Raw genomic sequence first — 14777 nt, forward strand, 5'->3', positions numbered from 1 at the left:
TGTATATCCGAGAGATAGTCCGACATCATGGTATTCCCGTTTCGATCGTGTCTGATCGAGATCCTAGATTTACTTCCTCAGTTTGGAAGAGTTTGCATTCGACTATGGGTACGACGTTGTTGTTTAGCACAGCTTTCTACCCTCAGACAGATGGGCAGTCAGAGAGAGTTATCCAGATTTTAGAGGATCTTTTCCGTGCTTGTGTTATCGATTTCTCATGGAGTTGGGAGTCGAAGTTGCCATTGGTAAAGTTCACCTATAACAACAGTTTTCAGTCGTCTATAGGTATGGCTCCGTATGAAGCACTGTATGGTCGCAAGTGCAGATCGCCTATTCACTAGGATGAAGTAAGGGAGAGAGCAGAATTGGGTCCGGAGATTATTCAGCAGACTGCCGATGTAGTAGTTAAGATCCTTGATAGGATGAGGACTTCTCAGAGTCGACAGAAGAGTTATGCGGATCAGAGGAGGAGAGATCTAGATTTTTCCATCGGCGACCATGTTTTCGTGAAGGTAGCACCTATGAAAGGTGTCATGCGATTTGGAAAGAAAGGAAAGCTTAGTCCGAGATTCATCGGACCATTTGAGATCCTCGACAGGGTTGGGACGTTTGCTTATCGTGTTGCTCTTCCGCCGAATCTGGCCGGAGTACACAATGTGTTCCACGTCTCTATGCTGTGGAAGTATATGGCGAATCCTTCGCATGTCCTGAATTTTGAACCATTGCAGCTCACTCCGAATCTGACCTATGAGGAAAGACTAGTGCAGATCTTAGACAGATAGGAGAAGAAGTTTCGGAACAAACTGGTGAAGCTAGTGAAGGTCAAATGGCTTAATCATTCAGACGAGGAAGCTACGTGGGAGTTTGAGCCAGAGATAAGGAGTCGTCACCCCGAGTTATTCGGTGAGTTTAATTTCGAGAACGAAATTTCTTTTAAGGGGGGGAGAGTTGTAGAACCCTTTAAATCAGACTACGTATAAGCCATGCATAATTACTATTATTTAATTTAAAATGATTTTTATGTATGAGGATTTAAATTCTTTTCTTTAAATTTATTGAGTTATTTTATGCAGTAGTTTAATTTTATCTTTTCAGTTAGATAAGTGTGGCCGGACTAGAGTTGGAGTATTAAGATAAAATTTAATGATAAGAAAACATTCCTAGAATTTATTTAAGATAAATAATAATTTATTTTAATGTAAAAGAAAGTTTAAGAATTTAATTAATTAATTAGATATAAGTAGTAAATAAATTTTTTTATGTCCAATAATTTAATTAAAAGCCTAAAATAAAATATGTGACCAATTGAGATAAGTTAATCTAGGCTTATTTTATTTAAGAAATTGTAACTTAACATGTTAGTAAATTTAATTTAAAGATTTAGCCATGCATGCAAGATAATTACCATCCTAAACTAATTTATTTAATTCACTAAAAGACCTAATGAGTATATAAAACTTTAAATATTTAAATACAAGATTTAAGCAATATTTTACCTCATTTTAATCATAGATTTCGGCCACCCCATTAGAAGATTTAATTAAGTTGTCAACTCTCCATTTTTATTTCCTTACTTTATCACTTCTTGGTAGATAATTCCTACACTTTTAATCAACAAAAATTATTAATTAAGCAATATTTATACCTAATTTAGTATCCAAATTTTTGGCCCCCTCCTTAGAAACAAATCTTGATTGTTTTGGCAACTCTCCATTTAATATCATTCCTTAATCAATTCTTGGCTTGATAATTCCCTCATTTTTTTAATCCTCAATAATTAATAATTAATAATTAAGCGATTTCATGCACTTAATTAAACCAAAATATTATCCAATCTATCCCCTCATTTTCGAACCACATAATAAAGGGAGAAAATCATTTCTTGGTATTATTCCATCTCCTCATTTGTAATCATTCCATCTAGTGCATTCTTGACCCATTTAATTTGCAACCTTCCCTTCATTCCATATCACTCTTTCTCCCTCCCTACCTTCGAAATTCTGAAGAAATATCAGCAGCAAATCGTCCCCTTTCAGCAGATAGGAATCGAGAACTTGCAACAAGAAATAAGAAAGCAACTCCGCCTCCGTCGCGCCATATCGTCGTATTAATTCGTTTTCTTTTCAAACGATTTCCATGCATGTTTATATCTTTCCTGGCTCTTCAATCAAGTCATATACATGTTTTTAAACCATCTTTGTTCATGATTTAAATAGTAAAAACCGAAATTTGTTCAGCAACACTTCACAAAATTCTGCACAGATTTTTCTGTTTCCCTTCATGCTTCACGTTGGTATTTGTTTTGATGGTTTCGGGGTATGGCTCGTTCCAGGCACTCAAGGCTGCTTATGGTCATGTTATAGAGTGTGTTAGGAAGGGTTTAGTCCATTGGTTGCATGCTATTCACCCCAGCAAAACGAGTTTTGACAGCAACTCCCCATCATGTCATTGTTGTGTCTCGTTTTTCTTGCTTTGTTGTCAAAGGGGGAGGGTTCTGATCTTGGCTGCCCTAGGGGCTGTAGCCATGGCTAGAATCTCTCCTTGGCCTGTCCAGGACGTGACCATGATGCCCTTTCATGGCTTGGTTCTTGGTCCCATCGGCTTTTAAAACAAACAAGACAATTGCCCCTTCGGTTTTCAAGTTTCTGGTTTTGTGTGTGAGTTTAGTTTCGATTTCTAGGGTGTTGTGTGGATCTTGGTTGGCTTCTAGCCCTTATCCATGGTTCACACAATCCCTCATGATGTCTAGATCGAGCCATGGTCAATCATATAGCCACTGGAACGATGAAAGACAGCAACCGAACCAATCCATCACAGTACAGATTTTTTCTTGTTGTTCTCGGTTTCAAGTTTCGGTTGCCTTGGGTGTTTGCTTGGATTGTGGTTGGCCTAGGGCCTTTAGCCATGGTTCAAGTCACAGCTTAGGATGTTGATAAGAGGCTCTGATCAGTAGCTCAAGCCCCAATGGCCATTAGCCTTGTAAACGACGCAAGGAAGCGCAACAGCTGCTGCTGTAATTTTTTTGACAACAACTTTGCCTTCGGTTCAAAGGTGTCGTCTAAGTTCTCGGTTGGCTTTTAGCCTATGGCATTGGACTAGACAGTACCTTATTGAGTTAGGAAGGTCATGTTTTTGGCCGTTTGTGATTTGGTTAAGTTTAGAGGTCGTACGAGAATTTACGGTGCAATGAGCCAAAGTGACTCTCAAAAGAGTGTTTCATGATTTTGGCCTCCATGCACAATTTTCGTGTATTACTGCCCTACGGTCATCNTTTGGCCTCCATGCACAATTTTCGTGTATTACTGCCCTACGGTCATGTTTTTCAGTATTTTAAGAGTATTTTAATCATGGCTAAAATATGGTTAGATTTTGGTTCGGGTTGGTACGAAGCCATGATTGAATACTAAGTTCGTTGGGCGTAATTGTCTCGTTTTTTGTTCAATTTTGAAGGGTTGGTCAAGTTAAGTTATTTGCATGTCCCTCATGTTAGAATTAGGTCGCAGCGAACCTGGGAATGATCCAACCCATACGGTAAAATAAAACAGGATATTTAATTATATTACGTGCATAAAAATATAAAAGTTTATTTTTGAGATATATGCGATACGTCTTGTGGCCACTTCACGTTTATGGGATGCAGCTTATGGGATTATTACTTCACCCGGTGACCTACGACCGATTTATGTTCTTGTATGGGTACGGATATCCAGTCCAAGGGCTGTGATGATCTCTACCGCCCAGTATACTGTGGTTTAGTCTTATCAGACGATTCATGTTATGTTATATTATGTTACGTTATGGGCCACTCGCGTAGAACATATTCTCAACAGAAAATTTTGATATGCTATTTTATGACAGGGCTCTATCGAGCAAACATTTTACGTACGATTTCCAGTTGTGCACGAATTTATAATTAAACATGACGCGATTTCCATGTTTACGTTACGACACGATATTTTTAAGTTGCATGCGATTTTATTATATATTTACTTGTTATTTCACGATATATGCATGCTGAGTCTTTAGACTCACTAGACTTGATTGTTGTAAGTACTGATGAGGTCGAGACCGATGGCTGCGACCAGTGAGCCATCTTGGGTCGGCAGTAGTAGGAACCCGAGGACCTCATTTTCAGCACTTACTATTTTTATTCCAAACTCCGTTTTTATTTTTTCGAATTATTTTAAGTTGTTATTCTGAAAACATTATTTACTTCCGCTGCTACTTTAAATATTGGATCTTTTTATCAGTATATTTTATGAAGGAGGGATTTTATTTATTTAAAGAGAAAATTTTAAATTTTTTCGCAATTTTTCAAATACGAAATACGGGCCTCTACATAAAACGTTGAAGAAAGTGAAGTAATTGTGACTATTACGATGTTATGTTGTAGATATCGTGAGGGTTATGGTCCTAGTGAGAGTCCGACGATCGTATTTTCATTGAGGATATGAATGGGGATATCAAAAGGCCCCAGAGGGAGCCCGACGATCGTAGTTTCATTCAATGAGGATAGGCCAGGGTTCAGTTGACCGGTGAGAGTGTTGCTGACGTCTCCTGCTGTCCAGTACTATGGTTATATGTAGATGGATCCATCGACTTTTTTGAGGATGAGGAAAGTCACAATTAACGATCTGAATTCAACAAAAAGGAAAAATGATTATGTTCATGAGAAAAGGATAATTATGTTATGAAATGAGGAAAAAGAAAAATGTTCATGTTTAAAGTTTATGCATCTTCATGAAAATGTTATTTTTACGTAAAAGTATTTTCACTGTTGCATGTGGTTTATATGTATTATTTGTTATCAAGATTATGGTGTGTTGAGTTTTTAGACTCACTAGGTGTGATGGATGCAGGTGATACTGATGTTAATATTACTGGAAGACTTGATGGTTGATCTTGATGAACTGTCGGTGCACACAACCAGAGGACCAACGCTTCTATTTTCCGCACTTATAATTTATGATAAAAGATTTTTAAGACCATTTATTTATGCTTTTGAGTGTTTTGAGAGGATTTTACTTTTTAGGTTGGTAACATTGGATGATTTCATGCTTTGATTACTTCGCTTGATTTTTCAAATACTAGTTGGTGATTTATTTCAAAAATGGTGCAGAATATTTTATAAAAAATATTTGTATGTATTTGGTAAAGTTTCGGTCTTAGTGAGTTAGGTTTTTTTTTAAAAAAAATTTTCTAGTACATTTTAAGCAAAAAGAATACCAGACGTTTCAGCTCTTCTCTTGTTTATGTTTATGCTTTGTTATGTCTTAAGATCGGCCAACGTCGAGTGGTTAGATTTGATTTTTACCATTGTGTTTATGGTTCTGTTTTGGGTTTTTGCTGCCTTGATACTGACTTCAAATTATAAAATCACCTAGCTTGCGTTGAATACGAGGGATCCAAAATCTTCACCGTTCTTGTGAAAAGTGTTGTGGACTATTTGCTTTTAATCTAGAAAACTATGTTGGATCAATTTCACAAAGATTTATTATCCCCAGAAATTTGCAAATTCCATAATGCAACACGAGTAATGAAAACAAGTAGTGTATTCCAATAACCAAAATACAATACAAGCACACGTAACAAAAGGAGACAAAGGTTGAAGCATATGATTCAGCTTTCACCAAATATTACAAATAATCACGCAAAGTCACTTCAAAAATAACATCTTGATATGATTTTATAAACTATAGCTTTTCCACAAACAAGCCATAATATTGAAAAAAGATTTTATCTCATATTCAAACCTTGTATATTTTCCCGAGTTGTATTTGTGAAAGGATGTTATCGATCCACAACCTCCAAACTTATCATTTGCACATCCATAGTATACTTCTTTAATACCTGATTGACAATCAAGTGATGACAACCAAAAGGATCACCACTAAAAACAACAAGAAAAATGTCAGTATTTGTTCTGCCATACCAATGATTGATAAAGTTGTTGCATACATTATGCATGGCTCACATGTAACATAAAGGGTGCACTGTGACAATTTCAAAGAAATTTCACCCCTCGGTAATGCACTTTTCTGACACTACTCAAACAGCTTATCAATAGCTTCCATCTCTGCATGCCTAGTGGCATGTAGATAACAAATGAAACTGATAATACACATATTACAAGAAGGACATACGAGCCAAACAAAAGTGAGCAAGTACAAATTCAAGAGAGATGATATTTTCTCAAATATGAGATCATACATTTCTCGTCTCAGTAGGCCGATTTCTCCCCGAGGCAATGACAGTCTGATCTTCAACAATAATACAACTGATTAAATGACAACATAAGTTTAATGAGGATTACATGAAAACTTGGTAATCAATTTTCTGCCACATAATAAGAGTCTCAATCTTATCGATCTATCCCTATCGTAAAAGGCACAATGGGGACTTATATCATGGATATTATAAAGAATCACTCGAAAAAAATTTTCCCCACTTTAATTGTTTATCTGCATTTTTTCAACTAATATTTAAGTTACAATTGTGACTGGTATTTGCTTTCCCATCTGAAAAATGAAGGATTTTTTTTAAAAAACAATTGTTTAAAAGGAGAACATAAGAAGCTTACCCCACTGGTACTTCAAGGTTGTCCAAGGCATGCTTAGCCTGGCAAGGGAGAGGTGAGAATAATCAAAATCATCACGATGTACTCTGAGTAATAGTTCGATATTTTCATACCCAATATCAGTAAAGCGAAAAAGAATGACATCAAGATACAATTCTACCCAAGAACTGAGCATTCGTGATCAGTATTAGTATCGACTCATTTATTGATCTTGGTTCGACTTAATTAACATATTCGTGTTAATCTAATAAATGCTTATACTCAGATAGAAAAATCAGAACTTTAAATGAGCGTTGCATCAACTGCATAAAAAGACTGTAGACCCACAAAAAAAAGCGTTTGTGGATAACTGAACGCCTGTCTGTTGTAGAGCAAGCTTCATTAACATAACATCATCAGGCATTGCTTCCTCCAATGAAGACATCATCTGTATTTTGTTAAAAAAATAAGAAAGACATAAGTAGAGCATCAAAAGCTCACACTCCATATCACGGATCCACATAGTAGAGTTCGGGGACTTAAACTTAGAGTGAGTTTGGATTCAGAAGTTATAACTTAAAAACACTTAAATAACTCCAGCTTTTTAAAGTGTTTTTTATTAAAAAAAGATAAGCGAATTTGAAGTTTGGATAAATGTTAAAAAAAAATTTCAAAATTTTAAAAAGAATTAGTAGACAAAGCCAAAAATGCATCAATTTCAGCTTCTAAACGGCTTTTGTAACCAAACACAACATTTTTTAAGAAAATAGTTTTTAAAAAAGTGCTTTTAACCCATGAACTTCTTTAACCAAATGGGCTCTTAATATAATAAGTTATAAATATTACCAAAAAAGACAAATTATACTGTCAACGAGTTGTGCCCTGCGTCCAAATGAAGAAAATTAATAGTTGCGTTCGATTATCGTTTTTAAGAACAATACCAAATTCCNAACCCGATTTTGAATTTTTTTAAAGAAAATTAAATAAAATTTAAAAATAATAATAATAATATTTTAATTTAAACACATAATAACAAAATTTTTCCGATTTAAATTTGAAAGTTTAATCGTAGATAATTAAAAGTATGTTTACTAAATCAAATAAAAAATTGTTAAAAAAATAAAAATATGCAAAATAAATATTAAATGATGAAAATTTATCATATAAATATAGAATCAATTTTGTTCAAACATACAATATATAAAAATATAGGTAATATTTTCAAAAAAAAAAGTTCGCGGGTCAACGCGCGACCCAACCCGAAACCCGCCTAACATGGCACTAACCCGAATCCACCCAACCCGAACCCGAAAAACCCCAACCCGAACCTGATTTTTTTCGTATTGGGTCGTGTCGGGTTGACGGGTCGTGTCGCATTTTGACACCCTGTCTAGGCCTTAGTTAAAGGCTTCAGGCTGCCAATATTTTGGGGTTTAAGGGATACAAAACACTTCCACTTTATTTGCTAATACCAGTGACTGACATCCTCAAATATCTGGTTTTTACAATATACTTTAACAGAGAAAAAAAACGAGAACTCGATTTCCAGAAGGTAAATAGTATCAGAAATCATAGCACACATGAGCATATATATGTTCTCAAATTAATTATGTTAAACAAATTATTTTTGTACACACCCTAGTTTAATTGAAATGGAATTATAAATAAATAGGATTCAAGTAATACGATGGGTTAAGACAGCCAGACAACAATAATTCTTAGAAAAATTAAGCATCGGATCAATCTAATCTAATACGAAAAATCAAGCATTGAATCAATAATTCTTTGTTGTTTTCCTTTAATCGTATTCCCTGCTAAAGTACTATTTTTTTAATCAAAACTCCCAAAGAACAAGAAAATAAGAACTGCTCTAGAGTTTGAATCTTGTTTCAAAATCGAACTTCTCAGAGGCATTTTCACAAACTTATATAAAGGATACGAACCATTGTGTCACTAAATGTGCATTGGTTATGGTTAACAAAGAGATAAATCTATCACTGTAATGCAGGTATGCTTGAATAAAATTTAATAGTCACTCCTAAAATCAAACTAGAAATACTTCGAAATTAAAAACATAAACAATTAGAAAACAAATTCCATAATTCATGGCATACAATCAAACTAGAAATAATTTTAAAAAAAATCAAACTACACAAAAGATAAAAGTTTACCCACTCGAACAAGAAAGGAGAACACCCACTTCTCCTCCTTCCCCATAAATTTTTTGTTCCTTTTGTGTGAGCATCAAATTGCTGTGGGCCTTTTTCTTTTGAGTTGGCATCCAAAATTGGCCGCTATTGTGCTTGATAAATTTATTAAATGTTTTTTTTTTTGAAATATTAAAGTAAGTTTACTATTTTATTAATGAGTAAATTTTATTTAGATACATGAAGTGTTGATAAATTAGTAAATTGATATATGAATTATTGTAAATGACTTAATTGATACACTCACTTCTCCTCCTTCCCCGAGTTGGTCTTCTATTGTTCTTCTTTTCTTGTTCTTTGGGAGTTTTGATTAAATGCTTAATTTTTTCTAAGAATTATTGTTGACTGGCTGTCTTAACCCATCGTATTACTTGAATCCTCTGTATTTATAATTCCATTCAAATTAAATTAGGGTGTGTACAAATCATTTGTTTCACAGAATTAATTTGAGTACAGAAATATCCCCATTTGTGCCATGATTTCTAATGGTATTTACCTTCTGGAAATCGAGTTCTAATTTTTTTCTCTGTTAAAGTATATTGTAAAACCATATATTTGAGGATACATGTATCTGGTATTAGCAAATATAAACCAGATAATTATACATTTCGTGTACAAGGTCAAGGAATCTGCTAAGTTTCTCCTCCAGCTTAAACACATTATTGAAGTCCCCAAGAACCAACCAAAGAGAAACCATAGTCGAACTAATACCAACAAGACCTCCCACATGGACCGACGAGTCACAATAATGTGTAAACAGTATGCAAAAGTAACTTCAAACGCAAAACTAGTGCGAAGACAAACCAATGAACAATGAGTGTACTAAGTATTCCAAAAGATGACATCCAAATATACCAAATTCGGATTCCATAATTCAAGAATGCGCCCTGGTGATTATCATCAAAATTATTAACTTGCTTCAAAGAAAGAAATCTAACATTCATAATCCAATAAATATAGTGAATCATCACTTTTGCTTCCAAAATACCCACAACATCCAATTGATTAGCCTTAATAAAATGCAAGAGATCTATTTGTTTCAAGGATTGATTGAAACCCCTAATACTCCATGAAGTTATCTTCGTGAGACAAGGTTTGACTCAGACCCTTATGCTTCTTATTTTCTTAGCCAAATCCATGTTTTCAACGAACACTTAATTTCCCCTCAGAGTCGATACACATAGTGTGAGAATGAAGAGAAGACGGAGTGAGATTAGTAGCTTGCAACACATTCGAAGAAACCACTTTACTAGCATTTAGCGACGCACCCAGGGATTGAATATCCGCAATGAACTCCTCGAAACTACCATTGAAAGGGTGCTTGAAGCATCCTTAGAAGCATCTTTCGTTGGAGCTGGATCCTCCTTCTTAGGTGCACTAGGAGGCACACTCAAAGTAGTAGGAGTAGGCGTAATAGAAGGAATAATAGTAGGAAAACTAGAAGAAGCATCAACCATAGAGAGGGAGGAGCCTTCCCAATTGTCCTGGGCAGAGGAACCACCTTATTAATTCTTTGTAACACTTCCTCAGCTCTCTTATTCTTAGCAGCGGGCTTCCTTGGTCGAATTGATGAGCAAGAAGGCCTCTTCAAAGTCAAATGTCCCTTAGTGGACGAGGGGCCTTTAGTAGCATACCTACAAGTTACCATGGATGCCCGACACCATTACATAGGTTGCATGTCCACCAACCACATTTATTGCATGTCGGGACAAAACGTTTGTAAAATGTGGGTCGGCGGAAATTTCGTGGATTTCAGATAGAAGAGAAAACGCGTTTTTATATGCGTTTTCACACGGACAAAGGGCTCTATAAATAGAGCTCCTCCCTTCATTCTGAAATCATCCCTTCTTCGAGTTTTCTCTCATCTTATAATATTCTATAATATTTGTGAGGTGTTTGTTCTCCTGTATTAAGAGAGTGTGTGTTCTCTTTGGAAACACAGTGAGTGAGTTGTACACCACAAAATATTATAGTGGAAATTCTTTTCATCTTGCTCGTGGTTTTTACCCTAATAATTTTTAGGGGTTTTCCACGTAAATCTCGGTGTCCAGTTTATTCTTTATTTTCGGATTTTATTATCTCGAATTACCGCAAGTGGGACCAACAAGTGGTATCAGAGCCTTGGTTTAAAATTTCTTAAAATTCTGAGTATGCTCTGTGGTTGCAGCCTAGACTGATCTTCCACATCAGAAAAGATTTTTTGAGATTTTTTATTTAAGGCGGGATTATTTTGTCCAGTCTACTAAAATTGTTGTAGACATAATGGCGGGAAGGTACGAGATAGCAAAATTCAACGGAAACAATTTTATGCTGTGGAAAATAAAGATACAAGCAGTTTTAAGAAAGGAGAATTGCTTGGCGGCTATTGGAGATAGACCGGTGGAGATTACGGATGATGGAAAGTGGAATGAGATGAATGACAACGCTGTTGCCAATTTACACTTGGCTATAGCAGACGTAGTATTGTCAAGTATCTCTGAGATAAAAACAGCCAAAGTTATCTGGGATACTCTGACAAAGATGTACGAGGTCAAGTCCCTACACAACATGATTTTCCTAAAGAGAAGGCTTTATACTCTTCGGATGGCGGAATCTTCATCGATGACCGACCATATCAACACACTGAATACTCTATTTGCCCAACTCACTTCCATGGGGCATAAAATAGGGGAAAATGAACGTGCGGAGCTTTTACTTCAAAGTCTACCAGATTCATATGATCAACTTATCATCAACATTACCAACAATATTCTTATGGGCTTTCTAAGATTCGATGATGTCTTAACTGCGGTTCTCGGAGAAGAAAGCCGACACAAGAACAAGGAAGATAGGTTGGTTAGCTTGAAGCAGGCAGAGGCTTTACCGATGATAAGAGGAAGATTTATGGAACGTGACTCCAGTGGGAGCCAAAGACGAGGTAGATCAAAGTCGAGAAGTAAGAAGAAAAACATTTACTGCTTTAAATGTGGCGGTAAAGGGCACTTCAAGAAAGAGTGTACGAGTATCGATAAGATTTCTCAAGGAAATATGGCCAGTACTTCAGACAGTGGTGAAATATTATTCAGCGAAGCGACAACAGTTGCAGAAGGCAGACACAAATTTTGTGACACATGGATTATGGATTCAGGAGCGACGTGGCACATGACGTCTCGGAGAGAATGGTTTGATCATTATGAACCAGTCTCAGGAGGATCTGTATTCATGGGAAATGATCATTCCTTGGAAATTGCTGGGGTCGGTACTATAAAAATTAAAATGTTTGATGGCACCATTCGCACCATACAGGAGATACGACATGTGAAGGGACTGACGAAAAATCTTTTGTCCTTGGGGCAATTGGATGAAATCGGGTGCAAAACTCGTATCGAGAACGGGATCATGAAAATTGTGAAAGGCGCGCTTGTGGTTATGAAGGCGGAAAAGGTCGCTGCAAATCTGTATGTACTTTTGGGAGAAACATACAAGGAGGCAGAACTAGCTGTTGCATCAAATGGTTTAGGAGAAGAATTAACAGTGTTATGGCATAGAAAGCTCGGGCATATGTCAGAACGGGGTTTGAAAATTCTCTCAGAACGGAAGCTGCTGCCAGGACTTACAAAAGTGTCACTACCCTTTTGTGAGCATTGTGTTACCAGTAAACAACACAGATTAAAGTTTGGCACTTCTACTACCAGAAGTAAAAGCATATTGGAGCTGATTCATTCGGATGTTTTGCAAGCACTGGTTGTACCCTAGGAGGAGTGAGATATTTTGTCTCGTTTATTGATGATTTCTCTAGGAGATGTTGGGTGTATCCAATCAAGAAGAAATCAGATGTTTTTCAGATCTTCAAAGATTTCAAAGCGCGGGTTGAACTTGATTCAGAAAAGAAAATCAAGTGTCTGAGGACTAACAATGGAGGAGAATATACCAGTGATGAGTTTGATGCATTTTCTCAACATGAGGGCATCAAAAGACAGTTCACGACGGCTTACACACCTCAACAAAATGGAGTGGCGGAGCGGATGAACAGAACCTTGTTGGACAGAACAAGAGCTATGTTGAGGACTGCAGGTCTAGAAAAGTCATTTTGGGGAGAAGCAGTCAAAACCGCTTGTTATATTATCAATCGTTCTCCTTTAGTGGCGATTGATCTGAAGACTCCGATGGAGATGTGGACTGGGAAGCCGACAGATTATTCTCATTTGCATACATTTGGAAGTCCTGTGTACGTTCTGTACAATGAGCAAGAAAGATCGAAGTTGGATTCGAAATCCAGAAAATGTATCTTCTTGGGTTATGCTGATGGAGTAAAGGGGTTTCGCTTGTGGGATCCTACTGTTCACAAGCTTGTCATCAGCAGGGATGTTATCTTCGAGGAAGATAAAGTAAAGGGAGACAAAGGCACACCGAATTCAGAAACTACTATATTTCAGGTGGAAAATAAGACGGACGAAGGTCAAGTTTCTTGTGAAGCAGTACCAGAGCACGAAGAACAAGAACAAGTTGAGTCTGAAGTTTCCAATGTGAGGCAGTCAACTCGAGACAGAAGACCACCAGGTTGGCTTTCAGATTATGTCACTGAAAGCAATATTGCATATTGTCTATTATCAGAGGATGGTGAGCCATCGAGTTTCCACGAGGCTACTCAAAGCTCGGATGTATCCTTGTGGATGATAGCAATGCAAGAAGAGTTGGAGGCATTAGACAGAAATAAAACTTGGGATCTTGTTACACTACCACGAGGAAGGAAAGCCATTGGAAACAGATGGGTCTATAAGATCAAGCGTGATGGCAATAACCAAGTGGAGCGGTATCGTGCTAGATTGGTGGTAAAAGGGTATGCTCAGAAAGAAGGCATTGACTTCAATGAGATATTTTCTCCTGTGGTTCGGCTTACAACAGTCAGAGTAGTGTTGGCATTGTGTGCGGTGTTTGACCTACATCTAGAACAGCTAGATGTGAAAACAGCGTTTCTTCATGGAGATCTTGAAGAAGAAATCTATATGCTCCAGCCAGAAGGTTTTGCGGAAAAAGGCAAAGAGAACTTGGTTTGCAGGTTGAACAAATCTCTGTACGGTCTCAAACAGGCGCCGAGGTGTTGGTACAAGAGATTTGATTCCTATATCATGAGCCTTGGATACAAAAGATTGAGTGCAGACCCTTGTACGTATTTCAAGAGGTCTGGTGATGATTATATCATTTTGCTGTTGTATGTGGATGACATGTTGGTAACAGACCCCAACAAAGATCAGGTCCAAGGATTGAAGGCACAGTTGGCTAGGGAATTTGATATGAAGGACTTGGGACCAGCAAACAAGATTCTAGGAATGCAAGTTCACCGAGACAGAAGTAACAGAAAGATTTGGCTTTCCCAGGAGAATTATTTGAAGAAAATCTTGCAACGCTTCAACATGCAAGATAGCAAGCCAATATCTACCCCTCTTCCTGTTAACTTCACGTTATCCTCAGAGATGTGTCCTAGCAGTGAAGCAGAGAGGATTGAGATGTCTTGAGTACCATATGCATCAGCAGTGGGAAGTTTGATGTTCGCCATGATCTGTACAAGACCGGACATTGCTCAAGCAGTGGGAGCAGTTAGTCGGTATATGGCGAATCCTGGAAGAGAGCATTGGAGCTGTAACATCCGAGATTTTATCCTGTTAATTTGAAATGAATAATTGATTGATTGATATGGTTATAGACATAGCATGTCGAGATGGGCTTGGAATTGTTGAGTTGAGAATATGTGCAAGAATTATGTGTGAGACCCGAAGGTCTCGCGCATATGCGCGGCTGGTGGGCGCACATATGCGCGAGCTGTGTGATTCCAAAATGTGCCGAGACGAAGGTCTCGCGCATATGCGCGACAAGAGGCGCGCATATGCGCGAGATGTCCAGAGTAGTGGGCGCATATGCGCCGAGAAGGGGCGCGCATATGCGCCAGCAGATTACATTGTTATATGCCGAGACAGTAGGTCTCGCGCATATGCGCCGGTTGAGGTCGCGCATATGCGCGAGACGTGCAGAATGAA

At 37.2% G+C, this 14777-nt stretch overlaps 1 pseudogene; it reads right to left on the reverse strand.

Annotated features, from left to right (window-relative positions):
* Nucleotides 1-5607: 5607 nt before the first annotated feature.
* Nucleotides 5608-7206, reverse strand: LOC140956479 (tRNA-specific adenosine deaminase TAD2-like; annotated as a pseudogene).
* Nucleotides 7207-14777: the final 7571 nt, after the last annotated feature.

Source organism: Primulina huaijiensis, chromosome 1 (assembly GCF_012295235.1).
Source record: "Primulina huaijiensis isolate GDHJ02 chromosome 1, ASM1229523v2, whole genome shotgun sequence".
Classification (NCBI taxonomy): domain Eukaryota; kingdom Viridiplantae; phylum Streptophyta; class Magnoliopsida; order Lamiales; family Gesneriaceae; genus Primulina; species Primulina huaijiensis.